This window comes from Arvicola amphibius, chromosome 1, assembly GCF_903992535.2.
Source record: "Arvicola amphibius chromosome 1, mArvAmp1.2, whole genome shotgun sequence".
Lineage (NCBI taxonomy): Eukaryota > Metazoa > Chordata > Mammalia > Rodentia > Cricetidae > Arvicola > Arvicola amphibius.
The window spans coordinates 197,118,601-197,138,083 of record NC_052047.1 but is presented as its reverse complement, the minus strand read 5'-3'; the positions used below and the strand labels follow the sequence as shown (position 1 = coordinate 197,138,083).

Here is a 19,483-nt window from a genome sequence, read left to right as displayed (position 1 = left end):
TTTAGGAACTGTTGAATACAACGCGGCAATAGCACGGTGTCTGAGAGAAACACCATGGGCCAGAAACAGCGTCTCTCACAGTAACCTCGGATATCTCAGAAAATGGCATAGCCATGTACCTTAGTTTTCCTCTACTGGATGGTAATAAAGAAAGCATCTGCATCACAGCATTAGAAGAAAACAAAGAAATAGAAATAAAAACATAACAAAAACTATGTCTATGATACTAGGTATAGATCATTAGATTTGATGCTGCAACTCCTGACCTTTGATATCATACACAGATGAAAGAAGCAATCAATAGCAATGACACCCATACATAGCTGAGTTAAAGTAGTAAGATTTGGCTATGGCTAGCTTGTTTCTTCTTAGTGACCTTTCAACAATGTCTTTAAGAGGACATATCAAAATAGATTAATAGTGCTGAGTCTTCTCATATTCTAAATAGCTACAAAACTGGAGGAAATCAGTAACAATTCAGACGCTGGATGAATGACAGAGAAGGACCATGACTCTGAGCTAAGAAATACACAGATGTGCCCTAAACCTGATGTCAGTGTGGCCTCAGGGGACAAGAAATAGCAAGTGAGTTTGTCTGCCTGTTTGATTATTCTGTGCGAGTGTCCATGGTGAGGGAGGCATGTGGTTGTGTATATGTGTGTGCATATACAGATGTGGGAGTTTGTGTGTGCATATGTGTGTGGGTGTATGTGTGTGCATACGTGTGTGGGTGTGTATGTGTGTGCATGTGTGCATGGGTGTATGTGTGTGTATATGTGTGTGGGTGTGTATGTGCGTGCATATGTGTGTGGGGGTGTGTGTGTGTGCATGTGTGTGTGGGGGGGGGGGGGTGTGCATGTATGCTGTGAGGGAACCAAAGTCTGTGAGCACCTGGGAGCATTCTGAGTGAATGCATTATCACGAGCTATAGCTGCATCTCCAGCACCTATGGGAGATTTTAAAATAATTAATAGGCTAGTTAATTAAAACCCTGGGTAAATTAAGCAATTAGGTTTCTGACTTACACATGCAAACTTAAATATATAACATTCAAGTCCAACAAGTTTCTAAGCAATGGAATTATAGAGTTTGAACATAAACTAAGGAAACTAATTAAAGTAGCTAAAGGAGAAAGTATGATATTAAAAGATGATATTAAAAAGACTTTTTAAAATAGAAATATTTTTAAAAATTTTTTATCCCAGATTAGAATCTGGTGGATATGTAGTTTATCAAAAACTATATTCAATGCCTTAAATATTTAAGAGAACTCTAGACATTGCGATTAAGAACTATCTGGGCAATCTTTTAAAGGTTAACATTCTGAAATCAGGTGAAAGAAAATAAGCTTGATTTATGTGAGTTATAAGAGAACCTCAGAGCACAGGGAACCCATGAAAGAGGCAGGCAACTTAAAGAGCACATGGAGTCAACAGAGAGGGTGTAGAGAGGAGACTGAGCAGGCACTGTCTCTTCTGACAGAGCAAAGGTTACTGCAGACCCAGAGAGAAAGGAAGAAACCCCAAGTAAAACAGGAGACAACTAGCAAAGGTTTCAGGACGAACATTAAATGCTTCTTAGGACCTCAGTGCACAGTGGAATTTGCAAACATGGAAAAGAATGTCAGAATCTTTGGAAATCACAAACATGTTTGCTATTTCATAGACACCGGAGGAGTGTGGAGCTGCTCTGTTATCAGAAATGAAACGGAGGTGAGAAATTAGAGGAACCAGAACCACCCTGCAGCACCTCCTTTGCTGGCTGCGTCCCTCCCCCAGGACCGCACAGGAACTGGGGGGGACTAACGCCTGCACCTCTCTCTGATTTACCCTGATGTGCAAGCTGACTTTTGTGAAAACATCTAACTCTTTCTTATTCTGTCAATGATGAAACATATACTTAACTCAACTTTTAGAAATTTTAACACATTTCATCTTATCTCTACCCTGTAGAATCTTATGCAAGTAATTTAGCAAAATGGCCTTAAAATTACAGCTATTATCACATTTGTCTTTGTTTTATTTACCTCAGTTATTTTCTCCTTAGTTTTGTTGCTATATGGACTCACGCAGCAGGAAAACCATATGAGAAATATTTATACCAGCTCGAATTAGAGTCTGTGCCCATCTAAATTTACTGTGATGCTGTTCGTTATTCCTACTAGTTATGCATCAATTAGGAAAATCCAAGTCTTCTGCTAATAAATGACAGACATTCCAGGTCATCAGAGTAACACTGGCACTGCACAAGGGAACTGGTAAGAGCGGCTCTTGAGTATGTGGTGGCACGGGTGTGCTTTGCCCCAGCAGTGTGTTATGCTGTGCCGAGCTCTCCCCACGGTAACTGGGCACCCCTGCCTTGGTCTCTCTCCACCCTGCTCTGCTATGTTGGATTTCCATGCCTAGCAGCTAATCCAGAACGCAGGGCCTGTGTGGAGTTTGTGAAGTTGCTTTTCAAGCTCTATGGGTGGTCAAATCACACTCAGAACTTTGCGGAGACCGCACCATCTTATCTGCACTGGGCTGGGTAAAGCCACTCAGCTGTCACTTGGGCAAATTCACCTGCTTGGTTCCAAAGAGCAGCTGGAGTTTTGGGGTTTCCCTGTGGCTTAGCTCTTCCTTCTGCAGGCACAGTGGGCTCACAACTCACGTCTGTGGTAGATTCCTGTGACTCTGTATTTGCCACTCAGGGGGAAACTGGATTGGTGTAACTGGTTGATGCTGAGGCCTTATTTTGAAATTCAGTTATTCTAACTCAGAAATGTAGTAAGTTAGAGATATAAAAACTGCTAATAATGCCCCACAGATTAAATATTTCCAAGCATTCTATTAATTCCTTTTGCGACTTTTGAAAATAGAGTTTTAGTTAAATTTTACTTGAATCTAATGTTGCCCCAAAACTATATTTCAATTATAGAAAATTAATTTTCTCTGTGTGGATTATATTCTCTAGTTTTCCAAATAGCAACAGATTACAGACTTCTTAAATTCTTCTAGTTGTTGGTTACTGTTTGGTTCATGGCATTCTGAAAGTTCAGGCTAAAGTTACTCAGTCCACTCTAGCCTTGTATTGCATTGGTATACCCTAGATTGACATCACTACCGCGCATTGCAAGCCCGTCTGTTTAAGCTGCTCAACCAGCCCGTGGTGCCAACTGACGAGGCACGTTGCAGCCTCCCTGTGCCCACCAACAGCACCAACCACTACGTCTGGGGAAGTCCATGCAGCCCTCACCTTTGTAAGCATCTCACACACAGAGAGGGGTTGACACTCCATGAATTAACAGGTGTCTCAGGAGAAGGAACAACCAATAATGTCACCATAAATGTAGGTGGGCACAGCACATGACTTCAGGCCTGCATGTGTGTAGTTGAGCTGCCCCTGTGTGGCTAATAGCGATACAAACCTCAGAAGAAATCATGGTTTAAGGTAAGACATGTGAAAATACCTATGTTTTCAACACTTGCCTGAACGCATTTGAATAAATAAAATGTTTAGGTAGGATTCTACACATTAGAGATGTTATATGAGGCATTCAAGCACTCTAAAACTTGGATTAACTACAGTCTCTATTTGTATCTATTAATTAGGAAATTTTTTTAGTTGTTCTGAGAGAGAAACATGTTCTTTTGATTCCAGCTTGTACTTAGAGGATGACCTAAGACACCAAGGTAACAAATTACTTGTAGTTGCTCCAAATTAACAGTCTTCTTCACTGTAGAAAATAACAGCAGGAACTTCTCACCAATTCAAGCTGCAATCATATACTTGAATATTGAAATTCTAAGTGAGGACCTAGATTGAGTTTTTAAAGACAGTCTTCCTTTCCTAATAAGGAATAATATGGGAGGGCCAACTGGTAAGGATCAGGTCTCTTGCATTAAAACATGCAAGGCCACGTAGACACAAGTGAATCGGAATTGCCTTTTCTGTGATCTGAAGGCGTCCCCAAGATGATGTGTTAGAAATGTCGATCCTCAGCCTCAGTCAACGGCAGTATTGGGCACGGGGGATTCAGGCTGACTGGGGAGTGAGCTCTCAGGTGGCATTAGTGGCTTTAGCAGAAGAGGCAGTGTCCTGGACCCACTCTCTCCCATTTATTACGTGACGTGTTCTGCCAGGATACAGCTCACGTCAAAGGCAGTATGTCTCAACTTCAAGCCCTTCCAACTGAAATAGGAAGGCCTGCAGGGTTAGGAAAAGACAGAGGGAGGAGCCTGCAAATCCATGCTGGAAACTGGTTTTCAGCTGGCTGATTGCTGATCATTTGGGCCTCCATAATTACCACACTCTGTAACACTCATTTAAAGTAGGTGCCTTCCTTCCTACTGTGAGGGCATGCAAACCATGTTTATACTGTAATCTGAAATTATCTATTTTATGGGTTAATGATTAGCCTCCCCACTAAAATATAGGCTCCATAGTAATAGTGATTTTATTCTTATTGTTACAGTCCCAATCAACATTTTAAGCAGTTTTGTTGTAGTGGAAAGCATTTAATTAAATTTTTCAGAGAGAATTCCATATCAAAATTTAGCAACGTTGAGGTTTCAGATATCCATGAAAGAAAGAATTCACAGATACTGTGAAGAAAACATTTTAAATAGTTTATGCATGTTCTATAATAATGACATGTATTATAGATTTGATGCTATGGGGAAACATCTATTTGAGTGCAAAGTATATATTTCTATTTACTAAGATACTAATTTTAACTGCAAAATACATAAAATATTCTAAGACAAGATTTTCAAAATATATTTTAACTAAATATACTTAACCTAGTCAGCTCCTCCCTTCTTCCCTCCCTTCCTCTTGTAGCCCAGGCTGGCCTCCAACACTCTATGGAGTTAAGAAGCTGAGGGGGCCCTGCACTTCTAATCATTCTGCCTCTACTTACTAAATGCTGAGGCATACGCCTTGCTCAGATGTGAAAAATCATTTGTATACACACAAAAGCAAGCGAGGTTGCTTGAAGAGAATAACCGCTCAGCTGACAGCGTTTAAAGGACAGCCACACAATCAATGACAATAATGTCTAAGTTCGTAGTTTCCTCAAAAGTGTTTCCAGGATACAAAGTATTTCTAACACTAAAATCTACAGATATCTTATTATGAACATCTCTATTGGCAAATGTCATAGCTAGAACATGGCCTACTACAAATAATCGGTGTTTCCCATTTTCTTTCTGTGGTTATTCCAAAGAAAAATACCACATGTTTATGCGTGTTGCGTTTAAATGTTTCAAAACATTAGCTGGTCTAACTGCACATTTAAATTTCTCTCCCCTATAACGACCTAACTCAGATCACCCAAGATTATCCGAATCAGGAGAACAGGTCCACCAGGATTTCACAGCGCCCTCGTTTTGCCAACTGTTCAAAAGTCACAAATAACTAAAACGGTCACTTGTGAAAACCTCAGCAGAAAGAACACTCCGCCCTCACACCTACAGGTGCACACTGAACGTGCTCAGATCTGGAACACAGACTACACTTACGAATGCATTACAATCGATGGCCTCCAACTGTATGATGTGACTTAAAGAAGCTGTAGGAAGAGGACCTGGAAAGAGAATTTTCCATGACATGGTATTTACCCTAAAATGTCAGAAATCTTTAAAGAAACAGCTCTGATTTATAAAGGACATATTGATGTGTTTATGCAAAAATGTCAGCTCAGCATGCACGACGGTGAAGTTCTGACGTGATGCTGGAGATAAGAGAAATGAGAACGCAGCGAACGAGATGCGCGCAGATTATCAAGCTCATCCGACTGACTTAGCTGACTCATGCTGCTCTTTGGATGACGGCATTTCAAACGCTGCCATAGAAACAGAATTATAGAACAGAAGCTACAGAACTAGCTGACCTTACGAATCAACAGGCTATGGTTCATGCAGGAAATTCTGAGAACCTGACTCATTGTATTACTACTTATTTTGAAAAATAAGAATAAGGGTTTTCTAACTAATTATTACTTGCTAAGATCAACTATGATAACCTATTAGGAGTAGACTTCTTGCCGATAATTAACAAAGTGATTACTGATGGTAAAATGGTGTAGAAAACTGAAAAACCATATTTTTTAAATGTTAAAATAGAAAATGTATCATCTAACAAGGTCATTTTTCTGGAATAAAGCATAAAAAAGAACATCCCATGAAATTACAATATGTCTGGATAAATATTAGTGATTACTCTGATTATAAATATATGAATGCTATTTATAAAATTGAATCACTTTGATCATACTTAAAGCTAGAAAATGCCTCCCTGAGGTGTCCTCGACTTCCCCGGGATAATGCATTTGGTTGCTGCGTTAGCCTCCACCCTCCCCTGGTCATTCTTTACCCAGCTGAGAAGTCTCTTGGGTTTGCCCTGAAGACGTCTCTCTCCTCCACCTTCCTTCGTGCCCTCGCTTATGAGTCCTTTGAGTTTCTCCTTCACTTTTCACTGTGATTCCAACTTCTTCAAGTGTACACAAACGACCTCGTCCCTGCCTGTCTCTGTCTCTCTGTGTCTGTCTTGCCTGAACCCCCTTCACCTCTCTCTAAGACATGTTGTCATCTCTGAAAACTAACATATGTCATTAAGCAACTATCAGCCACAAATTGTCCCCTCTGGTCCCTTAACGCTGTTTTCCCTTAGAGGCATTATTCTGAGACCCGTCACATGTCCCTATTCTGGATCCGCTCTCTACCTTTCTGTTTTCTCTCTCTGCTTCCTTCCCAGACCAAAAAGAGCCACACTTAGGAAGCCCTCACTATTGCCCACGCATCGCATAAAGGCTTTACTGCTGAGTTATGGATCCCTGAGCACCCTGGGGAGGTAGGTGATGTGTACCTCACTTACAGATGCAGAGGCCAGCCTCAGCCTCCGGGCAATGAGCAGTGTAGCAAAAGGAGAACCAACGGTCCTGTTCTGCGCTTCCCTCTCGAGGGTTAATCACATCACTGTGTTGTCACGAGTCAGGCAGCACAGTGCTCAGCTACCCTTCCTGGAAACTCCTAATCTAAGGTTTGTGCCCCCACACAGCCAAGGTATGGACTCCAGTCCTAATCTAACCTCTGAGCTCCCATGCAGCCAAGGTATGGACTCCAGTCATACCCACAGAAGCACCTCAAGAATTTCTATGGGGAATTTTGAAAAAGAGCTTCAAGGTAAAGGTCAAGCTAAACCAAAACTAAGAATTAACTTTTCATCAAGATTATAAATGTTGAAATAAAACATATATATATGTATATATATATATATCAAGATCATGACTATTTTAATTAATTTGCGAGGAGTAAATTATTTGATAGTTAAAGAGTATTCAAACTTGTACATATAAGCATTCTGTATATAATATGTATTATTTATTTACATATAGTTATGTTAACTATATACTTGTAATATTAACATATTTAAATATATGAAAAACACAAATCTATAGTGTTTAATTTTAAAATTACTTCACAGTGCTCAGCACCATGTTAAGCCTAGACTGAGGAAACAATGCCATTTTGGTGTGAGGGGCTCTCCACAAAAGAACTTACTATATAGAAAGTACCCCCAAATGCTGGGTTTGCCCATATATGGATACATTTCCTAAGTTTCATAAAAGTAATGGCATATTAGTATTTAGATCTCATTATAATCAACGATGAATTTTTAAATCTCAAGTTCAAAAGTCATAGAGTTTCCATTGATACAATATTTCAATTGAATAGTTATATAATTAATAACAAAAATTAATTAGGAATACCTAAGATCAATATATTATTTGGGTTCCATTGGTATTCTGAATCATCATCATTTTATTTAAAATTATTTTTACATTTTTGATCATATTATTTCCTCTACCCCAATGCCTTCCAGATCTTCCCACCTCCCTTTCCTCCAACCTCACATTCCTGTTCTTTATCATCCACCTCTCTCAAAAAACCAAAACAACAAAAATAACAAAAGATCAGTAGGACAAGAGATAACACACACAGATGCACACGCACATACACAGGAGCACACAGGCATACATGTGTGTACACACGCACACGCACACACAGGAGCATGTGCGCACACACACACACACATACACACATGCGCGTGGGCACACACACACACACACACACACACAAGCATATTTTAGCTATCCTGCAGTATGTTATGCTTTTCGTTATTTTTGTTTTTATTATTAATCTATTTTACATTTTCTATCCTAGGATATCACCCAAAAGACAAATTACATTATTACACTTAATCATCGTGTACTTTTTAGTGAAAAACATAAGATAGAGATTTATTCAATATGGCCACAATGGCAAGAATGACAAGGTGATCCTGTGACACTCGTCCTGACCCATCTTCAGGGTCTTGAAATACAGAAGCAAGAGAGTTGCAAGACTAAGCCATCCAGGCACTGTGGCTCCTGACAACCACAGTCCCGGCTCCAAGTCTCCCTGGCAAAGTCAACTGACAAATCACAAATTGTTCTCCTCCTCTGATCTCCCAAGGCCTTCACCAATCCCTCTCCCAGATGTAAATACCCAAGCAAATTCTAATCCCTTGGCATCCAGTCTTTCAGAAGTCTGACTGCCACAAAGTGAGCACAAGTGTCCAAGCTGACTCTTAGCAGACACTACAGTACAAAGACATCAGGATCCACCCTGCTGGGGGGCACCCTGACCAGGGCTGCCAATCAACAGCAGCCAGCCCAGCTGAGTCCAAGTTTTAAAGGGTATTTCTCCATATTTCATGAGTATGCATGCTTGCCTGCATGTGTTTATCCATAACATGCATGCCTGATGACTTCAGAGGCCAGAAGAGGACACCGGATACCCTGAAGCTGTAGGTACAAAGGGTTATGAGGCACCACGTTGATGCTGGGACGCAAACCAAGGTCCTATCAAAGAGCAGTGAGTGCTCTCACACACTGCAAGTCATCTCTCCATACCCTGCCAGGCACGTGGCCGACAGAAATAAGAGTAGGCACCGTGCTCACAAAGTATATGGTTTTACACCAGGCATGGTGAAACATGTGAGGAACAGGTGTTGAATGTTAAGGACCTTGGCTTTGAAGCCACAAATGCCAGCTTTGGATCTCCCCAGCGTGGGCAGAAAGAACTAGCTTCTTAGCTCAGAATACTCGTCTGTATGATGACAGGAGCACATGTGTAAGATTAGTGGCTGGTGCTGTCAGGATCGTATCGACTCAGGGTGAGCTCCTATTGACTGAGATCATCTGTCCTTAAGGTTCTTACTGATATGACAGTTTATAATACTTCTCTCACTTTCTTTGGCATTGCTATTTTTTAGGAGTGTTAGAAATATATCTGGTGGGTGGGACTAGAGAGCTGGTCCCACAGTTAGGAGCACTATTGGGACCCAGAACCGAAAGGGAGGCTCACAATATCCTGTCAGTTCACTTCCAGGGATCTCTGCTGGTCTCTAAGCATCAGACATGCATGGGGTGTGTGCATGCATACATTCCAGTAGACACGCAGGCACATAAAATAAAAAGGATAAATCTTTAAAACAGTCATCAAAAGGTTTCTCCATGTTTCTTTCTCCCTAAATTGTGAGATTAGGAATACAGGTTTTAGAGGGAAACACTATGTACATAAAGTGTCATGCTGGCCACATCAAACCATTAACATTAATATTTAAGCTCATATTTAATCATATTTAATCAGAGGAGAACAAAAGACTTAAAAAAAGAAAAACTACATATATTATAGCACACCATCAAGGTCACTAGCATTCTCCTGAGGAAAGGGAAAAGTGGACAGAAAGTTTATCTAAAGAAAAAGAAACTGAAAATTCCCTAACACAAACATTCAGGCACATGAAACCAGACGAGCTCTCCGGAAATGCATCCCGAGCATTTCACTACAACATATTACAATGGAACTGAAAACACTGAAAAAGTCTTCACTGCGTCGAGAAAACCTGCTCCCTATACACACGAGAACCTGCATCCTGACCCGGGGCTGCACAGCAGCTCGGTAGGTAGGAAATGGGAGATACTTGGTGTGTAGAAAAACTAGCTGTCAACAAAGTCTAGTTTACCAAAAGGGGCACTGTTCAGAAACGAACAAATGACAAAGACTATTCCAGAAAAACAAAAATAAGCAAAATATTATTGCTATAGCCGCCATACAAATGTGAAAGGGAGTTCAAATTGATATAGAAAAATTTTAAAAATAAACAAATAAAATATAAACTTTAATGCTAAAAATAAAGGTGTAGTCACGTTCAAAATAATCTAATAATTTATAGTGATATACAATCTACTTTTGCTTGGAATACTAAATTTAAAATTACTCAATAAATACATGCATAAGATTCTTTCAAATAATGTAAAATATAAAATATATAACAGAATACAAATAAATATGGGGGAAGGAAAGGAATAAAATGTAGAATAAATCTGAATTCACCAAAGAACAGGGGTTGAATGAACCAACAGGGAGAAGAAGGCTCAGCACCGGATGCCAACAAGGGATCCACTCAGCTTTCAAAGGACTCAGAGACAGAAAGAATACCTCTGAGGACCACAAACGTGAGCCTGTTCCACCTGACTGGAGGTCACAGAGTCCGAGCTGATTTTTGCTCTTCCAAAGTTGTCCACAATAGGTGTGGCTACAAACAAGAGATTGTGACTTGGGTGTGGTCAATTAGCATTTTGGGTGTAGAGGTGGATCCACTCCACCTGGACCAAAGTCTGAGGACATTGGTCTGTTCCTCGTATCATGTTAATGAAGTCTGTTGCCTGCCCCCCCCCCCTTTTGGAGTGGGGTACACAAACGTGAAAAATGAACAAGGATGGGTTCAGGGTTCAGTGCTCACTGAATGTCCCTTGATGGGGAAGAGTTATCTATCTATGTTACTTTCATTGGTTAATTAATAAAGAAAACTGCCTTGGCCCTTTAAGAGACAGAAAATTAGGTAGGCGGAGTAGAAAGAACAGAATTGTGGGAAAGAGAGGGGAGACGCTTCAGGCAGTCGCCATGATTCTCCTCTCTGAGATGGACGCAGGTTAAGATCTCTCCTGGTAAGCCACACCTCGTGGTGCTATATAAATTACTAAATATGGGTTAAAGGAAGATGTGAGAATTAACCAATAAGAGGCTACAGATAATGGGCCAGGCAGTGTTTAAATGAATACAGTTTCCGTGTAATTATTTCGGGTGTAAAGCTAGCCGGCGGCCGGGTGGTGGGACGCAGCCCGCCGTTCCTTCTACAGTCCCTCCTGATGCTGTCTGGGTTTCTGTGTTTTATTTCTCCCGTATCTCTGTTCCTTTCATTAATAATTTTAACCCTCACTCTCTTACCCTGGAACGTATGAGTTTCGTCTAGATTGGTCCTGGAAAAATGACAAAAAAGAAATGGAGTGAGGATGGCTACAGTCAAGTCAGACAGACTAATACAGAATGAGTCGCCTCTTTCTCTATTAACATGCCTTGGAAAATAATAAGTGCCAGTACTCTTTATAATTTGAAAAGACTAATATTCTCCAGAAGAAGTTTTAGATGTCCAGAACTGTTGAAATATACCACCCATACAGTAAATAAAACACATATCCTGTATTAGCAAACAAAAATATCATTACTTTAGTTTTCAGTATAAAAATAGGAACTTGAAAAAAATATATTATTTTAAAAATTCATTTCCCATCTGGATATCTGAATACACTTGGAAAATAATGACTATTTATGGTCTTCAACTTTATAATGATATAATCATCAAATGTACACCAACTCGACTTATACTAATACATACTAGAAACATTACATAATGAGATAAAGCAAAATTAAAGAAACAATATAATTTATTATCTCTCAAAGGCCTCTAAAATGTCAGCTGCATTTCGGAGCAGATGAACGTGTCATGTGACATGTCCTCAAGGGCGTGTAGTGTTGGGGAACATTTGTTTACACTGTGAGGTTGTCTTTATGAAGGCACCCTCTGATTGGTTTAATAAAGAGCTGAATGACCAATAGCTAGGCAGGAAGAGGTTAGGTGGGACTTCCAGGGACAGAGAGGACTCTGGGAAGAAGAGAACTGGGGAGACACCAAGTCAAACATATGGTACAGAGAAGAGTAACCAAGCCATGTGGCACAGTGCAGATTTAAAGAATATGGGTTAATTACGTTATAAGAGCTCGTTGGGGAAAAGCCTAAGCTAAGGGCCAAGCTTCCATAAGTAATAAGAAGTCTCTGTGTCGTTATCTGTGGCTAGAGGTCCCAATAAGCAAGCACTTCTACAATGCAGCAACTCACCAGGAAACCACAAGTGTAATATTTACACACTAATAACATTACTAAAGCTAATTCAGCTCTGGCATGGAAGACCCTACTACCACCACCCCAAAAAATAATACTTAAGAATAATGGAAATAAGTTGAATTTTTCAATATTTTTTTAAATGTTGAACATTCTGATTTGGATGTATGTCAAAAAAGGGAACACAGTTTTGTAAGGGAGAATGTGGTCCAAAGTGAACCCCAAAATGGCAGTGCTGGTGACAAGGTCCTAAAGAGGGGGACATAGCCAGACTGCTACTGGGTCAGTATTTCTCAGGAATCCCTTATCCAGTGTGTTTACCAGAAAAGTGTTTCTATTACAGCAGGAAACTGCTCACCAGGACCTCCCTAATCTGCCCAAAGGGCACTGCCTGTGGTATGGCTGTAGGTATAGGTCAGTCTCCACAACCAGCATCTGCTCAAGGACCCCACCCTGTTGACTGCCATCTAACCAACCAGTCCACTGGCTGTACACTGCCACCCACTCCAACCTGCTCTGCAGAAACAGTCTTGGCAGTCTGATCCCCAGCAAACATTTCATTCCGCACAAAGGGGTCTAGTTCCATGGTTTCACCTTGCCCTCACTTACAAGACTCAGAAAATGTTCTCAGAAGTTTTCACAATCGTGGTACCACATATAAAAATATACACATGCATGTAGATTCTTATCGGTAATTTAATAGTAAAAACAATAGAAATATTTTATGCATCTTAGTGTTCAACCTCACTATTAATAAAAATCTATAAATAATCACATTATCAGCAGAGTGGAATTTCGTATTGGATTATTTTCATATCCTCATGCCCTTCTTACTGAAGGAAATTGCACATGTTATTTTTTCTATTCATTCTTCAAGTTCATACAATAATAAATTTACTTCGTGGCTTAGGAATAACTGAAATAAATCATATAAAATGCCTTGAATATTGCCCGGTGCACAGTGCTTGGTTATAAATTTGAATATATGCTTCAACTGAATCGATTGTTTTGAGATATGCATGCAAAAAATAATTTACCAAAAATGCACACAGATATTTGCTCTGTATTATTTAAAACAAAAAATAATTTTTCAACAATAAACAATGAAGCATTCAATCTGATGAAGTTATTTTAGTATTAATATGTTTGTTACAAAACTTATATAGAAAATAGGTGTATAGGATTATACAGATAGTTGAGGGAAATACATTGAAATTTTAATGCATTTAAATTAGCAATTCTTTTAGCCACTATTCTAGAGAAGTGGATAATTTCTACGTAGACTTGTTCCATAGATGTAAAAGTTGAAACGTTCTTTGCAAGGCACTCCCGGAGGGAAAGAGATTCCAAGCTTCTGCTGTCTTATCTAACAAAGGCAGCCAAGGACGGTAAGCAGCAGCCGCAACCAAGGCCTAGATAAGGAGCGGGCGTCCTTTCGGAGAGCGAGGTAGTCAACGTTTCAGCTCCGTCACTGCAACCTAAAGTTCTCTCACCCTCTGGAGCATCAGCTGCTAACACGACCAGACACAGCCACCACCAGGAGTTTGTCTCTGCTAATGATTTCTCCTGGCTACAGCCACCACCAGGAGTTTGTCTCTGCTAACGATTTCTCCTGGCTACAGCCACCACCAGGAGTTTGTCTCTGCTAACGATTTCTCCTGGCTACTTGTATTTATATCTTCTAGTTAACACAGTCACTGTTACTCCTTGGTTTATAGCAGCTCAAATTTAAGAATGAAAGACCTGAAGCTTAATAGAAAAAAACATTTTTAAAAAGAAACAAAAACTTCTGTAGCTCATAATAATTGATAACACAGCCACTAACAATAATTTTATTGCTGTTCTTTCTGGAGCAAAGCGGAATTAACATATTGCTGTGGGAACTCCTTCAGCCAATAGCCTTTAAGAAGCGGCCCACTGTGGGTGTAGTCACGTGTACAGACGGAAAAGCCTGTGGGGCCCCTAGGCTGATGGATTCTGTTCCAGTTCCCCCACTCACACCGAGGACTACTGATCTGTGAGTCTACCCCTGAATAAAGAAACCTTATTTATTATACTCCATTCTAGGCTACCGTCGGAGTATTTTATTTCAAGTTGCAATAATATACACGGGCATTTATTACCACACTTGATCACAACTCTGTTTCAAACTACACACCTATTATGAAAATTGTGACTTCAAACCCGACTTACCAGAAACACGTCCTCCTACTCATTCATTCCGACAAAGTTCATGCTCTACATTCAAAATGCTAGTACGCTTGGGATGAAACAGTACAGTCCTCAGGCTTAGGAGCCAGGTCTTTCCAACCATGTTGTATATATCTTAACCGTGATCAGTGAAGGGAACCGCTAGGCCGGGGTGGAAACTAGAACCATGAGCTAAAAGGTTCTTAACATCATTCCCATAAAAATAATAAAATCTAAATTATGACCTCAGTTTGCAGATTGACTTAATAGTGAATTAGCAAATCTCATTTACTCAGAACCAGGCAATTTAGAACCAATCAGATCTAATTTAATTTAAACTGCGGTATGTAAATGTCGATCAGCAGCACTGTTGCTGGGGGATGCAAGCTGCTGAAGCCCAGTGTGCTCGTTCTGTACCTGAACTAAGTCATTACAACTGCAGCTATAGCAAAATGTGTGTCAGCATCAAGACGGGCTCAAGTAGTATACTATAACTCATAAAAACCAGTGCTGCTAAAGCAAGCATCTCACTGAAGGAACTCGTGATAATCAAATCAATAGCACAACCTCAAGCATCCTGGAGAAAACATCTCAGTTTAGTTCCCAGATTATCAGTAAAATCATCATAGAATACCGCTATGTGCCTAATACTCACGCTTGGATTATTTTGAGGAATTTCAACATGATTTTGACAGCATAAAGAATTTTATACAGACAATTAAGAATATGTATTCAAAATTATAATGCTTTACATTAAACAATAGCTAAATAAACTCATATAATTCAATTGCAGTGAATCTCCATGACTAAATTAAAATTTAATTTAGTATGTAGACAGATATGTACTTAAATTGCCTACACTTGTAGATATTAAACACTTAATGAAAATAAAATAGCTTACTGATTTCTAGAATAACTTATATTTGTGTAAGAATAAAACGATTCCTAGCATGCAAAGTACAAATAAGGAGGCAAAAAAAATATTCTAGTTAGTCATACAATTTTTGGTACAGTGCTCACAAAATGGCTAAAGCATAAAATGACTATTTTTCAATCTTCATAAACAATTTAATAGTAACTATCACAACCTTTACATACACTGAGATTCTAGGCCACAATTAACAGAGTGTTAAATGCATCATTAAAATGAGTATGTTTTATGGAGTATAAATTATTAAAAGAAAAAAATGTAAAGATATCACAGTACAAGACCCATGAGAAATGAAAGAACATTTCATAATACAGCTGTGGTAAAATCTGCTTTACTGAAGAAGAAACTATTTTAATGAGATTTCAATACTAAAACCTAGTATAATTTCAGTGGCGCTTTCCTGTATAACCAAAGAAGGTGAAAAAATCTCCCACTGCTATTCCTAGCACTTCTGCACACTTCTGCTTCTGCCCCTAAAATACACTCACATATTAAAGGTTGCAGAGGATCCCCTGGGTGAGCACTGAGTGAACGAGCATTGTAAATGGGCACCACCATGCCAGGGACTCCCAGCACTGATGGGGAACTGGACAAGTTCTTTCCGATATGTTTCAGATTAAGAGTGTTTCAAAGTTTTCCCTGAGGGTTAGGGTCTGGGTCTAAGTGTTTATGAGTGATTATGAGTTTGCAAAGACCAGAAACTGTTGTTTTCTCCTCCTGGATGTTTACAACGTGAGACTGCTCCCTACCAAAACCTCCTCCAGAGACTAATGCTGGCAGATTATCCTTTGGACCACCAGCTCATGAAGACTTATTAGTTACGAAAGCTGGGTCGATGGCATGGGCTTATTTCTAACTAGCTCTTATAATTTCAATGAGCCCATTTCTATTTCTGTCCATCTACGTGCTGCCACGTGGCTTGCAGCAGTTACCTCTCCTTCCATCTCTCAAAATATCTGCCACATTCTTGTCAACATTCCCCAAATCCCTCCTAGCTATTGGCCGTTCAGATTTTTATCAAACCAATCAGATAGCACTTTGGAAAAGACACATCTTCACAGTGTACTAAAACATTACTCCAGAAGATTTCCCCCCTATTGTCTAAATGAAAAGGAAAGGTTTTAACTCTAATACAGTAAAATTATATACAGTAAGAACAATTACAAAGAGAGGGCAGAGTCAGAGGGACACCATGGATCTGTCACTGGAGATAGACATGCTAGAACTTTGCTGGTAGGCCACAACCTCTTGGTGACATGCAGATTACTAGAAATGGGTTAAACTAAGATGTAAGAGTTAGCCGATAAGAAGTTAGAGCTAATGGGCTAGCAGTCATTTAATTAATACAGTTTCTGTGTGATTATTTCGGATCTAAGCTAGCTGGGTGGCCAGGACAAACAAGTGGCCTTCCTTTCAACAAATAGGAAATTTCAGGGCTCATCTGCAGTACTGATTGCTGGTAGAGTATGAGACTTAATCTCAGGGCTGTGGGTTCGAAGCCAATGTGGGGTACAATATGTGGCTACTCTTTCCTTGTCGCATCAACCAGCTCCCAAATCACAATACAGAGACTTATTACTAATTATGAAAGCTCAGATGATAGCTTAGGCTTCTTTCTAATTTAAATTAACCCATTTCTATTATATTACTTTCTGACTTGTGGTTTTATTACTTTATCTCCATCGTGTGTTTCCTGCTGACTCTGTGCCTCATGGCATTTCTGTTCTTTATTCCATTATCCTCTTTGCCCAAAAATCCTGCCTAGCTAACGGCCATTCAGATTTTTATTAAAGCAATCTGAGGGACACATCTTCACGGTGTACAAAAAGATGATCCCACAACAGAATAGCCAATCCCTCCCCATTTCTCTCCATAATAAAGATGTTGGGGTCCTGGGTTGCTGAGTCAGTAGGCCCCCTCTAGAAGAGGCAGAAGCCCCTCTCTGATCCCTGTTTGTTGCAGGCCCCCTCTAGGAGAGGTAGCAGGCCCCTGCCTGATTCCTATTTTACTGTACTTGTGTTTCTGTGTCTGCCTTTTCATTTGCTCCACTCACGAAGTCAACTGAATGATTTATTCACGAAAGCAGCATTTAAGATCTCATAACCAATGAATTCTAAAAAAATATGACTGATATCTAAGTAGAGTCCAATTTCAATGGCAACTGAAAAGCACCAACAGAAAAAACAACGCAAGAACCTTGGCAACACTGGTTCAAGGACGACGTTCCCATAAGCTCTGACAGCGAAGGGTGAACCAGTGAACCAGGGAGGCCATTCCACAGGAGCAGTCGGCACTCCCAACACGCTGACGCATTAAATTCATTCCGTTCTGAGGACTTAAGGAATTAGCCGGAATTTTATATACCAGTTTCAGTTTCTTCAAACTTTTCTTAGGATAAAAATCTTCTAGGTGTAATCAGGTGTCACTGCACCTGTGAACCTGTGGCACTCAGCTTCTCTGTCTTCAATGCTCAAAATGCAGAGCTACAGGGTCAGAGACTGATGTCCATGACGCGTGACTGGCGTGATGATTAGCTTTAACTGACACAATGTATAATCACATGCTCACACTATCTCAATGAAGGATTGTCTAGATTGGGAAGGCCTGTGTGTGCATGCCTGAGGCAGACTGATTGATTTGGAAAGATACAGCCACTAGGAGCACCATTATCTAGGAAGGGGGTCTTGCAAGAGGTAAGAACGGGACACCAAGCACAAACAAGGAAACAAGAACAGAGCAGTGTGCATGTGTCTGCTTCGCTCTACTCTTGACCATGGGCATGATGGCTTCCATCATAGAATAAACCCAGAAGTTGTTTTATGTCTGGGTATTTTATCACAGGGACAGATGTGAAACTGAGATAGCTGGCAACATAACGGGGTGGATTGAGAAAACAGCTGGGTAGTGTGTATTACAGAAGCCAGAGCTGACTCTGAAGTTTGAAAAAAAAAATTTCTCCAAATCTAAAAATCTAAGTAGAGGGAATTTCAACACATAATCTCATTTCATTTCTTGAATGTATGACTTTACAGTGTGGTCTTCTAGGACAAAAAAGTTTGCTAAAAAGTTTCCAATTATCCTTATGTTAAAATGAAAAATAGTTATATTATAAGGCTGTATCCTCATATAAATCTTGAGGTTACCTATATCTACAATTGATCTAGATTTTGTTAGGGACCACTTTGTCAACTACAATGATGAACTGCGAAGATGTTTCTTCACATCCTACTATTTGGCCACTCATCTACCCTCACTCTACGTAAGCAATGTTATTGTCCTCCTCTGTGGGTAACTTCAGTTCCCACTTCCTGAAGCACGACTGTGTTGACACAGAATTTGGAGTGACTGTTAGCTACCACAAATGGGCCATTTCCTTCTGGTCTCCAAGTTCCTGATACAAAATGCACAGTAATTCACATAGGTATTTCTTTATGAATATGTTCTTTTTATTTCCATTGCTTCCATGATTTTAATTTTTATTTTATTTTTGACAATTTAATTATGGAACTCGGTGGTGGTGCACAGCTTTAATCTCAGCACTGGGGAGGCATAGGCAGGCAAAGGTCTATGAGTCTGAAGACAGCCTGGTCTTCAGAGTGAGTTCCAGGACAGCCAGGGCTACACAGAGAAGCCCTGTCTTGAAAAACAAACTAAAAACAAAAAAAAACTTAATTATGAATCTGAGACTGCCAATCAGTGGCTTTATAATATTTGTTATTCATATTGAACAAACAAAGATCTGTATTTGATGAATTATTTCTTCACATTTTCAACTAAAAATTTTTTTCCTATCATTTTGACACTCCAAGGACCCAAATCCTGTGACTTTTATTGCAAACAGAAAGCATAAGACGTGAGGTGAATGTACTAATAAAACAAAGACACACTGCGGCACGAACCCTATTATATAACATCCTAAAGACAAAGGGAATCTGTATTTGGAAAATATTCCATGAATTATTTTCCATAATAAACAATGCATTCTAAAACACTAGAACACGTCTATTTTGACAGAAGCTACTATTATAATCAAACATGTCATTAAAATACAGAGGGAAAAGTATTCATATGATTTTAATTTGATAAGTCTTTTAT

General features: G+C 39.7%; 1 protein-coding gene across 1 annotated transcript in view; it reads right to left on the bottom strand.

Annotated features, from left to right (window-relative positions):
- The window catches only part of Atrnl1 (attractin like 1), a 545,233-nt gene that overhangs the window by 361,847 nt on the left and 163,903 nt on the right, over positions 1 to 19,483 (bottom strand). The window lies entirely within an intron of this gene.